The sequence below is a fragment of the Marmota marmota genome, unplaced genomic scaffold (assembly GCF_001458135.2).
Source record: "Marmota marmota marmota unplaced genomic scaffold, marMar, whole genome shotgun sequence".
NCBI lineage: Eukaryota > Metazoa > Chordata > Mammalia > Rodentia > Sciuridae > Marmota > Marmota marmota.
Genome location: NW_026000208.1, coordinates 1,656,760 through 1,676,224, shown reverse-complemented (window position 1 = coordinate 1,676,224; position 19,465 = coordinate 1,656,760). Strand labels below are relative to the sequence as shown.

At 36.0% G+C, this 19,465-nt stretch overlaps 1 long non-coding RNA gene across 1 annotated transcript in view; it reads right to left on the bottom strand.

The window, feature by feature from the left end:
* Window positions 1-19,465, bottom strand: part of LOC125612824 — a 44,427-nt gene that overhangs the window by 19,702 nt on the left and 5,260 nt on the right. Inside the window, exon 2 of the long non-coding RNA XR_007343302.1 lies at window positions 14,922-15,026. This is a non-coding gene — a long non-coding RNA (uncharacterized LOC125612824). The remainder of the gene's footprint in view (window positions 1-14,921; window positions 15,027-19,465) is intronic.

Here is a 19,465-nt window from a genome sequence, read left to right as displayed (position 1 = left end):
AAAACCCATTTTTAGTGAGAATACTGCTAAGCCAGTTTAGGAAAAACCTCCCACTCAGATCATCTCCCTAGGTGATGATCAGGTTTCTTAGGCTTTTTAATTCAACTGGTGGTATCTGATCACCCTCATCTTCAAAAGCAATACTTTTCAGCAACAGCCAGTTAGGTTATTTTATCAAGAATATCCCTACCTCTTGTTGTTACCACTTAGTAATTTCCCATCCATAGAGCAAGCTCTGCTTCTTGGTTATAAACTCCCACTTGTTCACAGACTGTTCAGAGACCAGTTCAACCTTTCTTCCCCATGGCAAAATCTAATTATAATTACCCCATTATTTATGGGGTACATAAATGTACATATTTTGCACACTTTATGTTTGTATGTATCAGTTTTAAATAAATTTAAATTAGAAGACAAATAAAACAAAATAAAAGACTAGTGGAGGGACTTATAACAATTGTTTTTAATTGGTAGCAAGGATTGTACACAAGGGACTTCCCTGAGCTATAGCTGCAGCCCTTATTTTATTTTTAATTTTGGAACAGGTTCTTGGCAAGCTACTTAGGGCCTGCTAACTTCCTGAGGCTGGCTTTGAACTTGCAATCTTCCTGCCTCAGCCTCACTTAGGATTACAAGTGTGTGCCACTGCACCCAGCCTGAGGATAAAAATTTAAAATATGTGTATGCTCGAGGAAAAAAAAAACTATATACAATATGTCAAATGATTAAGCGTGGTCTCTAGGGAATCACACAGGAAGATTTCCACTTTCTATGATTCTCTTTCAGTTCTGAAGATAGAACTTATAAATTTAAGGCAAAACTCCACAATTTACCCACACCAGCAGTCATATTGGTATATAAGGTTTTCTGAGTAAAATAAAAAAATGTAAAAAAAAGGCAATAATATATTTTATAAGCATATGTAAAAAAGCACACTGATGGTGATTAGCATGTTGCAATTTTCAGTAGCTTGAATCAGGTGGGATGTGGAATTTCCATTATCTTTTACTCATTTTCTATTTTTTGTAGTTAGCATTATGTATTCATCTTTAAAAACAACAAGGATAGTCAACATCCCTAAAAAGTATGCAAGATTATAGAATAACAGCATCAAATAACCAGTAAAGTCAATCTTAGTGTCTTTATATGGAGGTTCCCTCATTTTTCCTTAACTTCTCTAATACTGCTTTAACAGTTTATCATAAAGCACAAAATGTAGGTGACATAAAAATAACGAAAAGAAAACATATGTGACTTCTGGGATTGTATAAACTACAGTGTTGTTTAGAATGATTAAGGAGTTTACTGAGCTGCAGGGTCCCCAAACTACAAGGATCAAAGCCTGCTTCTGTAAATGAAGATTTCCTGGATTGCCTAGGGCTTTTCATTTACATATATGGTCTGTGGCTGTTTTCTTGCTCCTATTGCAAGGGTGAGTAGCTGAAATAAACAAAGGATCCACAAAGCTTAAAATACTTACCTATGCTTTACAATTAAAAAAAATCTCTGAATTATAAAGTTTGGGGAATATTCTAAGAAAAGAGAAATCCAGAACTATGAGAGTAGCATAGTGGCAAAGTGGCACAATCAATTAGAAAAACAATTTTGGGATTGAATGATCAGTTTTAAGGTTATAGAGTGGGGATAATCCTACAGAAAAACAAGGTCTAGTAGCTATTTTAAAACATACGTTAGAAAGTTCTTTCAACCTTGTACAATTTGTAAAACATTAAAAGACAGTATTTTATAACTGAATATTGAGAAGAGGGGATTTACCTTGAAACCTCTACGAATCCTCTCACACTAAAGGCATTTTTATTAGAAGAGGAAAAAAATATATACACACACACACACACACACACACATACACATACACAAACAAAACAAAAAAACTTGAGGCCCTTGCAGGTCACTGTTAAAAAAAAAATGACCATTTAGTAATATTGCAAAATATTTGAATTTTTCAGACGAATTTAAAAAATAAATGGAAATCGCTAATACTGAAAAAGAAGGGTTCAGAATTATGGTTTCAGGTTAATATTTATAAAACTATAAAAACAGGCTATTGTAGAAACACTACAGTACCCATTTTCTGAGGAAAAAAATAACAAACAAAAAAGGACCAACCGACCCAAAGTTAATACAAAGTTACAAATCGAAAACCAAAATGATAATGCGATGCCTAATGAGTTTTTCTTTTTCCTTTCTCTCTCTCTCTCTAATGGTATGTTACAACTTCAAGTCTTTGTAGTGCAAGCAATGCAAGGGAAATTTCCAGCAGTCTTGTCACTTGAAGAGACAACAGGGGCGCCAAAACCCAGGTGGCTAGGGGATGGATTCCCACTTAGTTCCTCTGCTCACAAGTCGCTAGATCAGCCGCGGAGGGTCGCTCACTTCTCCACGCACCACGTGACCTTCCCACCGCGCACTGCCGACTGGCTGGCCGCGCCGAAAAACAGCGCATTTCCGGTGCGCTGCCTAGCTTGTCTCTCGGAGCGCTAATGGCAGTTAGTAGTGGTGCCACAAGGGTTTTAACCGCGGGATCTCGCGGGAACCAGGCCCCCCGCCGCAAGACTGGAAAGTATGCACTTTTTTTTTTTTTTTTTTTTTTAACATTTTTAGTTGTAGATGAACACGATGACTTTCTTTCTTTCTTTCTTTCTTTCTTTCTTTCTTTCTTTCTTTCTTTCTCTTTCTTTCTTTCTCTTTCTTTCTTTCTTTTCTTTTCTTTTCTTTTCTTTTCTTTTCTTTTCTTTTCTTTTCTTTTCTTTTTTTTCTTTCTTTCTTTCGTGCTGAGGATCGAACCCAGTGCCTCACACATGCTAAGCAAGGGCGGTACCACTGAACTACAACTGCAGCCCAGGAATGCACTCTTAATACTTTATCACATTGTAACATGTTTAAAGAAGAACAACCTACGAAACTTTTCACTAAGATATTCATTGTATCAATTATAGTGCTAATGAACAAAAAATGAAGTGTATGTAAACACACCCATAGACAGTTGCTCAAGGCTGAATGTAACAGGGCAAAGTCAATAACTTATTTCACAAATATAAACTAAGTATGCGTCCATGACAACATACTCCTGTAAATCCAATCTTTAAATGAAATCAATCTGCTCTGTAATGTTCACATCCACCTTGAACCCATGCACTTGTACTGGAAGTAATAGAAATAGGGCACGTGCAATGAGCCCACACGTGTGTGTGTCCTTATATGTAATCATTATTAATTCTATCCTCCCACAGTGCATCAATTATGCATTATGTCCCAGTTTTGAAAGAAATATTTTTAATAACTTTTTATTCTCTTTATTTATTTTTATGTGTTGCTGAGATTGAACCCAGTGCCTCACGTGTATTAGGCAAGCGCTCTACCACTGAGCCACAACCCCAGCCCTTGAAAGAAACATTTTTCAAAATTCTTTTCAAATAAACAGAATAATTTCTTGTTCCTGGACCTCCATTTTGGCCCAGAATGTCTTATTTTCCTTGCTACAACCTCCTCCTGTTTTGTTGGATGCTAGGTGGCGCTGTGGGTACGGCGGTCACTGATTTCCAAAACCATAGTAAAGCTTGTACTTCTGAAATAGGAGGTGTTTGGAGCCCAGATGTCTCCTTTCAGGAGAGGATTCTGTGGTCTGACTCAACATCTTTCACATGGAAATTTAAGTAGATCAAAAGAAAGCTTTACCCTGATGACATTAACATTTTTGTGGCCATTTTTCCTGGACTTTAAACCAACTCTCATTTTCTTTGCCCTTACTTTTTTCCTGTATAGTATCTGCACCTAAAAAGCCTGTTTTTTTTTCTTCTTTCTTTCTTCAAATTTACAAAACTCACAGATTCTCATTTTATGACTTGACCAATTGTGTTCTTAACTAAGCCAACCTCCTACTAGCTGATTCAGAGAATTGAAAAAGAACTATAAAATCTGAACACATTGACAGGGAATAAAATTCCTCATACTGTTTCTGTAATGTCTCAAATATTTTGACTTCTCTAATGACCTGGTATTTTTATGTAGGTTAGTTAGCCATGCACAGATGGGTACTGGGAAAGGACAATGAAGGTCAGATATTAGTTCTGTGCACCAAGAAAAATCCAGGAGTCATAAAATTGAAAGAGCAGGAATTCTCATCTAAATGGGCAAGCTTTGGGGAATGAGAGCTAGATGGCCCAACATTCCTCAAGCAAATGAATACATGGGATCCTAATTACAATAAGTTATACTCCATGCATATATAATATGTCAAAATACACTCTATTGTCATGTATATCTCAAAAGAATTTTATATATATAATATATATATAATATATATAATACATATATCTTTAAAATATTTATATGTTTAAAAATATGTATATATTAAAAATTATATATTTAAAAAAAATCCTTGAAGATATAACTTAAAATCCTTGGACCCCATCAAACAGATAAGCATTAGAGAAGTAGGGTTTGGTCTATCAAGACCTTTCCCCAGCTATAGTTAGTTATAACCCCTCAAGTGGCACTATGGTTTCCAGAAAAATGTCATTATGTCATGTGAACAAGTTATTGGAATCCTCCCTTATTACCAAAACTATGTCACAACTACCCAATAACACTGTTAACCAGAATATTGAAACCATAACAAAGTTAGTTCACTGAGGGATAGCCAACAAATAATAAACCAATTAAGAAGGAGAGGGAAATTTTGGCAAGAACAAGGGTCTCAATTTCCTTAAAAACTCCAACATTCTGAGCACAATACCATCCTCTCTTTACAGCAGACTGTGCAGTTCCTATACTGTACATTACACTTGCTTCTCACTCTCTCTATTAAACATTTGCTTACTACTCTGTGTTTCACTCAAATTCTTTCCACCAGAGCCACAAGAACTGGCACCCAAGGATTGCAGTGGCTACCTAAGCTTAGCCCAGCAAGCCCCCAGCCCTATAGCAGTATCTATTTGAATAGTAATTCTTTCTCTAACTCTAGTTTGCATGGTTTTAAGTTACTTATACTATGTGTATTCAACATAAATTGCTTCCTCCAAGAAACTTTCAATGCAGTCATGCTAGGCAAATGTTCTCCAACTGAGTTACATACCCAGTCTTATAATCTGACTTTTATTGCCTATTTGATAGAATTTTTGCTTGATTGATGTCTCAATTAAGGAAGAAATTTATCCTTGCTATTTGTTCATTTGTCTATGACCTACATTTACCAATATGCATCAACATAGTTGCCACTTAATATTTTAGTTTGCAAAAATAAATGGGTCAGGATGGAGTTTTGGCTCAGTGGTAGAGTGCTTGCATGGCATGTGTGAAGCACTGGATTTGATTCTCAGACCATATATAAATAAATCCATAAAATAAATGTCCATCAAGAACTAAAAAAAAGAATGTGTCAAATCAAATTGTCTTCCCATGTAGTCACATATTTTACAATAATATAAAAAACATAATATGCTTAGGAACAAATCTGACAAAATATGTGCAAAATTTATACTCTGGAATTTAAAAAAATGATGACAGTAATTAAAGATGATCTAAATAAATGTAGAAATATGCTAATTTCATGGATTGGAAGGCTCAGTATTTCGAGGTCAATTCCTAGAAATTGATTTAAATATTTGCTACAATCCCCAGTCAATGTTCCATTATAAGTTTTTGGAGAAATTGACAAGTGGATACTAAATTTTGCAGTTTACATTAAGAAATAAAGGATTTAGAAAACTGCTTGTGTGTATGTATGTGTGTGGTACTGGGGAACCAGCCCAGGACCCCCTGCTTGTTGAGCAAATGCTCTACTACTGAGCTTTACAAGGAAAGTAAGGACTTAAAATAGCCAAATCAATCCAGAAAAAAGAGGAACAATGTTGGATGACACATGCAACTTATTTTTTTTCTTTCTTTCTCTTCTTCTTCTTCTTTTTTTTATCTGAGAATTTAATCCAGGGGCACTTTACCAATGAGGTTTTAACCCAGGGATACTTAAAAGGTGAGCTACATCCCAGCCCTTTTTAATTTTTAGTTTGAGACAGGGTCTCTCTAAGTTACTTAGGGCCTCACTAGGCTGGCCTGGAACTTGAAATTCTTCTTCCTCAGGTTCCTGAGTAACTGAGATTAAAGGCAGGCACCAACACATCTGGCTTATATAACTATTTCAAGGGCTAATATATAATAACTTTGATGAAGATAGTGTGGAACTGGCTACACAAAAGTATGAGGTAGGAGAACTGTAAGTTCAAGTAAACCTTGACAACTTAATGAGACCCTGTCTTAAAATAAAAAATAAAAATGGCTAGGGATATAGCTAAATGGTAGAGTGCCTCTGGGTTCAATTCACAGTACTAAAAAATAAATAAATTAGTGAATAAATAAATAAACTCCCAAACCAAAAAAAAAAGTATTATTGGTGTAAGGATAGGCATTTAGATAAATGCACAATATAAAAACAAGAAGTAGACCTACATATATGTGCTCAGCATGTTTTTGAGTAATGTACCAAGGAAATTTAATTGACAAAGGATAGCAGTTGCAACAAATGGTGCTAGAATTACTGGGCATCCATATGCTAAAATAACAAAACAAAAATGATAGTGTCTACTATAATTTTGCAATGGGAATTCTCATATTTCACTGTTGGGAATGCAAAATGGCAGAGACTTTGGAGAGTATTTTGGTTGTTTTTTATGAAGTAAACCACATAGTGATTATACTGTCCAAAATTCATTAAAATTTAACATATATATAAATGGCAAATCTTTTTTTTTTGAGAGAGGGGAGAGAGAGAGAGAGAGAGAGAGAGAGAATTTTTTTTAATATTTATTTTTTAGTTATTGGCGGACACAACATCTTTGTTGGTATGTGGTGCTGAGGATCGAACCCGGGCCGCACGCATGCCAGGCAAGCATGCTACCGCTTGAGCCACATCCCCAGCCCTAAATGGCAAATCTTAACATACAAAATTTCTCAAGAAAACATAGCAGCTTGTTATGGTTTGAATAAGAGTTGTTGACCCCTTCCCTTTTCTCTATCTGATTCTCAGCCTCAATGAAGTGAACAGCACTCCTCTGCCATGCTCTTCTGTCATGGTGTTCTTGGGCCCAGAGCAATGGAGTTGGTCTTCCAAAAACTAAACCTCTGAAATGATAAGCTAAAATATACATTCCCTTTCCTAAGTTGCTCTCATCCGGTATTTTGATCTCAGCAACAAAAAGCTAAGCAACACATAGCTATCTTTTGACATTACATTAAGAAATTATTTCATTGATAGGAAATAAGTATTATAAAGTGAAAGAAATGGATAAATTGTACTTATTAAAATACAGATATTGCCCTTAACACATGTTATTTTAAATAAAAAGAAATGCCACAGGCCCAGAGAAAATATTTTCAATATATAGTTATATATATATAGAGAGAGGGCTATATAAAGAATTTACATATTTATGTTAATAATGATGATAACAGAACATCAAACACTATTTTAAAGCAGGAAGAGTGATATTTAACCAAAGAATAGTTATGGGTGGCAAATCAGTCCATTGAAATATAGCCAATATCATTGCTATTAGAAAGATATGTATTAAAATCATAATAAGATGCTACTATATGTCTACTAATATAATTAAAACTAAAAAAATATAGAGTTTGGAGTAGAGTTTAATGGTGGAGTGCTCAACTCACATATATGCAATATATATATATATATATATATATATATATATATACACACACACACATACACACATATATACACACATACACATATATATGTTTGTATGTGTATATATATATATTTGTATATTGTTTTACTTACTATGTACAGTATATTATTTATACAATTATATACTTAAGCACTGCCAATAAAAAATTCTGCTATGAAGAGCAACAGGGATTCTCATATTTCACTTTTGGGAATGCAAAATGGCAGAGACTTTGGAGAGTATTTTGGTAGTTTGTTATGAAGTAAACCATATAGTGATTATACCGTCCAACATTCTATGGTCTTAGGTATTTCCCAAGAAAAATGAAACTGCTTGCTTGCAGTACAGTATTTACAATAAGCTAAATCTTGGGGCTGGGGATGTGGCTCAAGCGGTAGTGCACTCGCCTGGCATGTGTGCGGCCCGGGTTCGATCCTCAGCACCACATACAAACAAAGATGTTGTGTCTGCCGAAAAAACTAAAAAAAAAAAATTAAAATTCTAAAAAAAAAAAACCCTAAATCTTTAAAGAACACAGGTATTTATGAAGTGGTAAAAAAAATGAGAAAATTATTACACATTCATTCTATAGAATACAACTCAACATTACAAAGGAACAATTGACTGATACATGAAACAACATGAATGAATCTCAAAAACATGATTCTGGGAGAGGGAAAAGCAGACCCAAAACATTTCATATAGAATGGTTTCATTTTGACATTCTAGAAAAGTCAGTGCTATTGAGATAGGAGTGATCAGTAACTGCCAAGCTATCTTGATCATATCAGTAACTACCAAGCCTCAGTGTGGGGGAAGAATTACTTCAAAGGAACACCTAGAACTTCTTGGGGAAATGATGCAGGAAAGTTCTATGGGTGGCCTAGAATGACCCACTTCTCCTGTTTTTCACTAGTAGATCTCAAGAATAACTATAGGAACCCAGTACCATGGGGAGAAACTGCCAGGAATAGCCTTGACTTTGTTCCTTTTTCCTTTGGAGCAGTATATTCTTCAAAGCTTCCCAGTGAGTCATGTTATCCCTGAGGTATATAACAAAACATTTGTTGGCTTTTGGGGTCCCTCAGGTTTAGTGAATTGGGGTACCTGCAGTCAATACTCATTTTAGTGTTTTCACTGCTGTGACTAAAGACTTGACAAGAACAATTTCAGAGGAGGAAAAGTTTAGTTTGGGGCTCAAGGTTTCAGAGCTCTCATTCCACAGAAGGCTGCCTCCATTCCTCAGGACTTGAGACACTACAGAACATTATGTATAAAGAGTGTGGCAGAGGGAAGCTGCTCACATGATGATCAGGAACGTTACAGAATCTCTACTCACCAGATACAAAATATATGCCACAATGACCCCCTCCTCCAGCCATACTCTACCTGCCTTTGGTTACCACTTAGTTAATTCCATTGATACACTGACTGGTTGATACACTGACTGGGTTACAGTTCTCGTAACCCAGTCATTTCTACTTGGAACTTTCTTGTATTGTCTCACACATGAGCTCTTAGGGGACACCTTACATCTCATAACGATACTCCATCTACTCTGTGCAATGTTTGGATGGATGGAGATTTCAAGAACTATCTCATGATGGAACCCAGGCTTTTAAAACATTTTTTCCATATTTTTATTGATGCATATATTTGTACATAATAATTAGATTTGTTGTTACTTATTCATACATGAATACAAAATAACAATATAATTTGACCAATATCATTACCCAGTATTTCCCCAGCTTTCTTTATCTTTTTTTATCTTTATCTTATTTTTCTCTCTTGTTGCCTATCTTTAAGTATTACATCTGCTTCACTTAAATCATTATGTACTAGTAGTGTTTTCTGTCTCACTAGACTCAGATAATTAGTAAAACTGCAACTGAGGATGCAGTGGGCAAAATTATTTGGACTCCTGTTCTACTGGTTGGCACAGTGATGAGCTCTGCTATCTTCCATAGGTTCAAAGTCATTTATTGAGACTGGTTATTAGTGAACCTGATTCACAATATTGGTGCTGTGAGAAGGGTTTGGTATGACAGAACAATGGCTTTCCATTAATGTGGGAAGGAAACTCCAGTCCCCAGCCTTAGGTGGAGACCCTATGGGAACATAGGATATGAACATCCAACTATCTGAGTTATAAGGCTGGATGGCTGACAAAAGGGATGTGTTACCTTGCCCCTCACCGATGTAAATGAGCTGGATCCATGGACCAAGGCAGAAAGAAAGAAATGTGGAAATAAGGGACCATTATCTGGTTGTTGAGCACTTATGTGATCACTCATTAATAGATCCTGAAAGCTTGCTAAGTGGGTATTCCTGAGGCATGAGAAGGAATGAACATGTGCACTGTTGACCATCACAGATGGGGAAACTCACTATGAAAAGTACAGATTTGGAAGAAGGCCTGACTGTTATGTCTGTCTGACAAAGGGACACTGGATAACTATTTGTCTATGGTTAAATGGTACAGGTAAGAATGAAGCCAAGGTCTTTAAGTTCCCACTGGAGGCCAATGGCCTTGTATTCCTGTCAAGATAAGAGAGGAACCAGGCAGGGTACCTTCTGCCTGCGGTTCTATTTTCTCGGGACACTGAGGCAGGAGGATAGATTGAGTAGAGGAGTTTGGGGCAAGACTGAGCAACATAACAAGACCCTGTATCTTACAAAAATGAGGCCAGTATAGACTTGGGTTAGGTTCCTGAATTCTAGATTTACATGACCATGTTTTGGGGTTCCCTTAGATAAAAAATTAAACTAATGAGATCAAAAGGTTTTGGGACAAACCTGGTAAATCCTGAGATTTACCTGCAAATAGTGCTTATCTGCTTGTAGATGGGCCCCTTTGACCACTTCAGATGCTGGTGAGTAGGGTTATCACTGTGAAGTGCAATATAGGCATTGGTATTTGGGCTATTTTTTTTGTATACAGAACATTGCCACTAAGGGTATACACCCTGATAGCTAGATATTGAGCTATAACAGTGGAGCATTTTCATTCCTGCTGGCCACCTAAACTATTCAACTCCTTCCCAGTTATACCAAAAAGAGAGGTATATTGTATACTAAATGGAAATAAAGACATTACATTCATTACTTATTTCCAGGATACTCTATGGATATAAAATTCTGCAGATTCTGAAGCCTAATATAGAGGATATAGTATTTGCATGTAACAGACTGTTATGGTTTGGATATGGAATGTCCCCACAAAGCTTGGTTCCCAATGCAGAAATGTCCAGAGGTGGGGCTTTTAGGAAATAATGTGATCATGAGAGCTCTAACCTCATCAGTGGATTAGCCCATTTGGGGATCAATAATCTGAATGGATTTATTGGAAACTTTAAGCAGGTGAAGTGTCATGGTTAGAAGAAGTAGGTCACTGAGGTCTTGCCCTTGAAGACTATATATATCTTATCCTTGCCCCCCTCATCTCTTTCTCTACTTCCTGGCTGCCACAAGTTAAAGAGATTTCCTCTGCCATATCTTTCCACCAAAATGCGTTGCCTTGCTGCAGGATCAAAGCAATGGACCTGGAAATTTCTTCAACTGTGATCCTAAATGAATCTTTCCTCTTTTAAGTTATTTATGTCTGTTATTTTGGTCACAATGATGAAAATCTGACCAACATACATACACAAAACATACATGCACATAATTATTTATAATTCCTAATACAATATAAATGTTATGTATTATTTAGGGAATAGTGCCAAAAATGTCTCCACATGTGCAATACAGACACAATATTTTTTTTCAAATATTTTTGACCTATGATTCATTGAATCCACCAACACAGAATCTGTGGATACAGAGGGCTGGCGATATTTTGTTATTCAAGTCTACTTTGGTACAGATAAAAATGTTACTATACACCATGTTGTTATGTAACTGTCCAGCTTAGCTGGTCAAAGAGGCCTCTAGTGCTTGGAAGTCATAAGTGCCAAAGCTACTTGGACAAGAAGCCAAATATATCCTAAGCTACAACAAACAAACAAACAAAAAAAAAAACTGAGACAGGGTCTCACTATATTTATATTGATCAGGCTGTCCTTGAGCTCCTGGGCTCAAGTGATTCTTCCGCCTCAACTCCCAAGTAGCTGGAACCATAGGCAGGTATCACTATAGCTAACTTAAAAAAAGCCATTTTGGCACTCACTAATAAAAAGGAGGCCAGATGGTTGGTAACACTCTTTGGGTCCTGAAGATAGTATATACCCCACTTGGGGTTCCTTTGTTCCCTATAGCCAAGATAATCAAGAAAGCCACTGATAATGAATGAATCCCTTACAGCACTAAAATTTGGAAGCTGTTCAACAAGTAGTGACTTAGACACTGACTTTAAAATCTTTGAAGCATGATAGCCTGATGAAATTTCAGCTGTTTACAACCTCCATGCATTCTGATTGAAGGCTATGGTGATGAAAACTGACACCAGGGTACACCAGTGTCTCAGATCTTGGACATCTAAATTGTCTAAGGCAGCCTCCAGATATATTTCTTTTGAATAGCAATTCCTTGCTTGCTCTTAGGAACTGAAGAGGACTGAATTTCTCATGGATAGAACACCTCATGCAACTCTGCAACCTCAAATGCTCATTCTCACATGTGTATTCACAAATCCCACCAATAAATCTGGACAACTTCAACAGAGTTCACTGGAAATGGTATATTCAACATTGGGTCCTGCTAGAACCTCAAGGGACTGGTAGGCTCCATTAACAAACAGGTATCCTCACAGAAGAGATTTAAAGAAGCTTTGATTCCTCATGTGAATACCTAGAGCCCAGAACTGAGTCATATCTAGATAGTATGGAATGGTTTACTGACAGCTCTAGGAAACAATAGAATAGAGACTGCAACTACCATCCAGCCAGGAGGTACCCATCTTTTGACTGAGATATTTTGCTCATACAGGTCACTCTTTGAATCCACTGTTCATGAGAACCTTTGCTAATGGCCAAGCCACCTTGTCAGGAAAATGGCTACAAAGTGAATGAACTATTAAAGTTTCCTATTATGAGAACAAGGAGACTATGTCAATAGCTTTGCTGTCTGGAAGAGACAAATAATAAATATGTCACTCATGTGGATGCTGAGACCACTGTAGTTGCCTTAGAGAGGAATTTATGTCAGAGTTTTGGATATCCCATGGGACTTCAATTCTGGCCAACAGCTTCCTGTACTACCTAACACATGACAATGGGAACTCACACATGGATCATGATGAACTGCACATGTACTCTGTGTTTTGCAGTCCAATGGAATAGTTGAACAAAGGGATAGATGATTCACAAAATAATCACACATGAAGACAGCTTGTTAGTAATGTGGCATTCTCAACCTGGCAATATGGATATTAAATTCTTCATTCCCAATGCAAGGGAAGCATGGCATTTCTGTGCATGTTGGGAATCACCGACCTTGGTGGAGATGGAGACAGACCAGTGAGTTGCTTGATCACACTGCACCTGTGAATACCAATTTCATTGTTCCCAACAACTCATTTTCCTTTAGAATGCATATTCTGGGAGGTAGTTTTGCAATTAAACCGACCACAGAACCATTGAAAGGTTACCCTTACTCTAACTTAGATATATTTATTTAGGGCTCTATCCATCTTCCGTGGAGGAGAGGACCGGGAGTAACAGGTTACTAGGTCTCTGTAGTGGTTCCCGGGGCTCCCATCTTTCTAGCTGAGTTTCTGATGTTATCAGGAAAGTCAGGTTCACACAGGTCATTACCTTTGTTCCTGGACTGTATGACTGAAATAAAAATTGGTTAAGCAACAAGCACTATGATACCAGCAAATGCAGTAGATTCAGGACAAAGATAGACTGACTGGGCTATACCCAAACTAATCACTATACTATAGATAGGGATTATTTGAGATCCTGAGAGGAGTGGGGGTGGGGAAGGCACTAAACTGTCAATCTGTTTTTTATAGGAGCATGGCACCAGAGAGTCTGGAAGCATAAGGTCTTTTTGAAAAGGCATCCCCAAGCTTTGGGCAATGAAAGAAACCTGGTGGTGCTGCATAACAATATGCACTTGCTGAAACTTACTGAATTACCTACTGAAAAATAATGAATTTTCCTTTAATAAAATAAACTTAAAAACTAAAGAGTTATTGCATAAATCTCCTTATAGTCTTTTTCTTACCTTAGGAGCTTCCCAAATATGAAAAATATGATTAGTCCCTGCCCACAGATTTTTTTTTTTTCAATTTACTCCTCCTACAAAAACATAAAAGGGCAAGAGTCCTGGCTACAGGTTCAGACTTTTCTTTTGCCCCAGCTCCCACTCACGGTTATATGAACTGATCATTATTCCTGCCTTATTACCTTTAGACATCATTACTTCTTGGGTAGTGCTTCTCTTCTTTCTGTAGTCTTAATGCTGATGGGATACAAGAAACATTACTCTAAAATATGGGATCTTGGCACACTTGGTATTTTATTATACTAATTTTTATTTTGTGGTTCTAGGGATTTAATCCATGGTTTCAAACATGCTAGGCAAACTCCCTACCACTGAACTACATCCCCAGCCCACACTCAGTAATTTGAATCAAATATAAGAGAGGAAAACCACAGAAGCAAGAAGATTTCTCTGACCTTTTCCTGACCCTCATTTCCTGAAGAACCTCACAGAGGAAGAAAAACAAAGAGGAAGTTTAGATATACAAATAGATAGCAGAGAGATATACACAGAGAGAAAAAAAACATATGAGTACATAGTTCAAGACGGCCATTTGCAAGTCAGAACTCAAACATACCAGCACTTTAATCTTAGATTTCCATCCTCTAGAATAGGAGAAAATAAACTTCTGTTGTTTAAGCTTCCCAGTCTGTGGTGCTTTGTTATGGCAGGCTTAAGAAACCGATACAATGCTATAATAATTAACTCAGCCATCATCTCACTTTAGAAAATGATCCCCTGACTATTCAGTTTGTTTCTATATACTTTTACTCTGAGTAATAAAATACCCTGGACTTAGACTTTGCTTCTCTCTTGTTCATTAAAAATTTTAGTTACATGTCTTGCAAGTGATTTTTCTCCCATTTAATAGTCTTCATTCAAAAAGAGCCAATAACTAGCAAATGAAAGGGTAAGAGGCAAGCATTTATTATGTGGGTGACCTAATCCATTTTCTGTTTATATAATGAAATACATGAAGCTGTGTACTTCTTAAATAATACTCACAATATCGGTGGCTGAAAACTCAAGATCAGGTAGCCCCATCTGTTCTTCCTCTGGTGAGGACTTCAGGGTGGTGACATCACAATGGTGGAAGTTCATGTGATAGGACTGGTAAAAATATTCAGGAGTTAGGTTTCCTCTTTTGAAACAACTTTGTGTCTTGGAAACTAACTAGAGTCTTGGAAGAATTATATTAACATCTTCTGAGGGAATGTCCTCAGTGACATAATTACTTTTCACTAACTTCCACCTCTTTAAGGTCACTCCAACTCTCAAATATTGCCATATAGGGGTTAAAACTTCCAGCATGTGAAACTTTTTTTTGTACCTGGGATTGAACCTAGGGGTGCTTAACCACTAAATCACATCCCCAGCCCTTTTCTAAATATATTCATATTTTTATAATACATACATATATATTTATATATGTTTACACATATACATATATGTATAATATATATTTTGAAACACAGTCTCACTGAGTTGCTTAGGGCCTTGCTAAGTTGCTGAGGCTGGCTTTGAACTCATGATCCTCCTGGCTCAGCTTTCTGAACTGCTGGGATCACAGGAGTGTGCCACTGTGCCCAGCTCAGCATATGAAACTTTCAACACATTCAACACAATTTGTTGAAAAAATTACCTTTTCTAAATTCAATGGTTTTGGCCCTCTTACATTACATTTGACTACATATGATCTGAATAAATATTTATGAAAAAAATATAAAAATGGCTACCAAGTTATACAAAAATGATCAGCATTATTAATCATCATGGGACTGAGAATCACAACTACAATGAGCTATCTTCTGAAACCAGTTACAATGGCTATTATAGAAAATAAATGGAGGGCTGGGGTTGTGGCTCCGTGGTAGAGCACTTGCCTGCACATGTGAGGCCCTGGGTTCAATCCTCAGTACCACATAAGAATAAATAAGTAAAATAAAGGTATTGTGTCCAACTACAACCAAAAAAAATGAATATTTTTTTAAAAAAGAAAATAAATGCAGAGAAAAGAGAACTTTATACACTGGGAGATATTACAGTTAGTATACACATTATGGAGGATGAACAGATTAAAAATGTTTTATATATACAAATTTTACTATTTTATTTTATATATAACTAGTGTTGGGATATATGTATCTATATTGGGATATATGCATGCGTATGTATCTCAATATATTATTTAGCCATAAAAAAGGATGAAATCCTCTAATTTGTGGTAACATGGATAAAACTGAGGGACATTGTATTTAAGTGAAATAAGCCAAGTAGTGCAAATAACTTGTTCCATTTTGTATGTGGAAATTAAAAAGTTGATTTGGGGGAGGTAAAGAGAATAATAGTGGCCATAGAGGTTAAGAAGGATGGGGGAAGAAGTAGATAGAGGCTGAATAATAGGTATCAAAATGCAGTAACATAGGAGTTTTGATGTTCTACGGCACAGTTAAGTAACTATTACTCACAAAAAGTATTCCTTTTAATAAAGTGCTAGAAGAGAGGATTTTGAGGTTCTCAGCACAAATAAATGTTAACTGATTTAGAAAATGTATTATATACACATATGGACTTATCATACTCTACCTTTGTTGGTGTGAACACTACTCAGTGCCTAAGAAAGCTTTTTGATCTGGGCAGTGAGATAAGGAAAACATTAAAGAACAGGATAATGAAGGAAATGGAGAGGGGAAACTGGTCACTTCTTTTGTCTCCAATCTTTAGGTGAAGATCAAAGCAGAGTGACCTTAGTTGAAGAGTAAAAGAATGTATTCATAAAATATCTTAAGAAATCCATCTGTGCAGTGGGCAGGTAAAACCTATGCTAAGTATTTCCCCTGCTTGTAGGCATAGAGCAACAGTCCGTTGTATCCTTGTATGCCAACAATGATGAGTAATAAAATTTTCAAACCTTCTCTGCTGAGTTCCCCAAGTTCTTCCTTTGGGATCAGTAAAAACTTTATACTTGAAGCATTTGTAGCCCTGGGGTTGAACAACTCCTTAAACATATACTGTTATTGTATGTCGGCAAAGTACTTCTTGACAAATAATAATAAATTGTGGGTTGCAAGTGAAATATAACTGTTTATTCTACACTTTATCTGGAAAACATGCAAACTTACACTTTTGCATTTGCATACATTTATGGTTATTTATAATATTGTTTACAGAAATGGGAAATAAAAGCTAAAGTGCTTCCTGCAGACAAAAATATATAAAATTATTATTTTTTGCAGTTTTAAAGATAGAATCCAGCGCCTGATACATGTTAGGCAAATACTCTACCACTGAGCTACATCTCTAGCCCTTAATATTTAATTCTTGAACATCATATTTTAGGGAAGGCAAGATAGAAGGAGCCAATTTCTCTATAGAAATTCTTGCTTTATTTGGCACAGTATATAAATATTCTTTCACTATAACTAGATTGCATTCATACATGTCTTGCTCTTGGATTTCTTTTTAAAATGTCTTTTTTTTTCTCCAAAGAATCAACAAATAAAGCAAACTCTGAGGCCATATTTTATTAGGCATCAAGCTGCTTACTTTATTGTGGAAGTAAATAACAACCAAAAGCCTCAGAAAAAAAATGTTCTGTTGTTGTTGTTGTTTGTCTTATATCCTCACCAGGAAATTAATACAAATTATCTGCCTAGATTTACAACTGTGACATTGTGGTTAGAATGTAAATCAGTGGAAGAGAACTTGCCTAGCGTATGTGAGGCCCTGGGCTTGATCCCCAGTTCTACAAAGAAAAATATTGTGACACTGAATTGAATAAGAATACAGTACAGTTCCTTGTCCACTTATTCATTGGGTTTTCTTGTATGTGTTATGTTTTTTAAGTTCTTTATATATCTTGGAAATTAATGCTCTGAGATGCAGGTGGCAAAGATTTTTGCCCATTCTGTAGGCTCTCTCTTCATAATATTGTTTCCTTTTCCATGAAGAAGATTTTTAGTTTAATGCCATCCATTTATTGATTATTGATTTTACTTGTTAACTTTAGGAGTCTTGTTAAGGAAGTCAGTTCATGAGCCAATATGTTGGAATGTACAAGTAACAATAAATGTTGGTAAGGATGTGGGGGGAAAGGTACACTCATACATTACTGTGGGGACTGCAAATTGGTGCATCCATTCTGGAAAGCAGTATGGAGATTCCTCAGAAAACCTGAAATGGAATCACCATTTGACCCAGTTATCCCACTCCTCAGTATATATCCAAAGGATTTTAAATCAGCATACTACAGTGATGCTGCCACATCAATGTTTATAGCAGCTCAATTCACAACAGCTAAGGTATGGAATCACCATTGATGCCTTTTAACAGATAAATGGATAAAGAAAATATTATATATATATATATATATATATATATATATATATATATATATATGAGCTTTACTCAGCCATAAAAAAGAATGACTTTATGACATTTGCTAGCAAATGGATGGAACTTGAAACTATCATGCTAAGTGAAATAAGACAGTACCCAAAGGCCAAAGGTTGAATGCTTTCTCTGATAAGTGGAAGTTAACCAAAATAAGGGTGGGGTGAGGGGAAGAATAGAAGTCCAGTAGATCAGACAATGGGGACTGGAGAGAAGGAAGGGGGAGTAATATGAAAGACAGCAGAATGAATCTGACATAATTTTCCCACATACATATATAAGAACATCACAGTGAATCCTACCATCATGACATCCACAAAAATGGGATCCTAGCTAGAATAAGACATATTCTTTGCTTGTATAATTACATAAAAATGGATTCTAATGTCATACATAACTACAATAAATATAAAAAATATACTGCTGAAAAAAATATACTTGACAAAACATTATCTGGAACTGGGTATCTTTACACTTTCAGTATTTAAAAAATAAGAATTCATCTGAGGGCTGGGATTGTGGCTCAGAGGTAGAGCACTCACCTAGGATGTGTGAAGCCCTGGGTTCAATCCTCAGCACCACATAAAAAAAATTAAATAAAGATATGTGTCCACCTATAAGTAAAAAATAAATATTAAAAAAAGAATTCATCTGAATGGCATTCCTATTCTATAACTATGAAAAGAACTATCTGTTGATTGCAATGGAGGTGAAGGTTTTGAAAAGTTCCAGGCAGTTGAGATTAAGGAGTTCAACTTGTGTTTTATGTAAATCATTGATCATGTGAAAAAATAGTAAGTACAAACAATTTTCAAAGGATTGGGTCTATCAGATTTTCAAATATATGTGAAAAATCTGTAAACAACTACAGGTTAAGGGGGTTGGGATATAACTCAGTTGGTAGAGTATTTGCATCACATGCACAAGGCTCCGGGTTCACCACACACACACACACACACACACACACAAAATACAGGTTAAGAATCACTACTATTCTCTTTATATGTATGACTTTATGATATACTGAAAAAATATGGAAATTGTTTGAGTGTATATGTGAGGGTTTATTTCTGAATGTCTATACAATTATATTGGTCAAGTTTCCTGACTTTATTGAAACCACATTGTTTTGTTTACTATAGTTTTTTTTTTTTTGC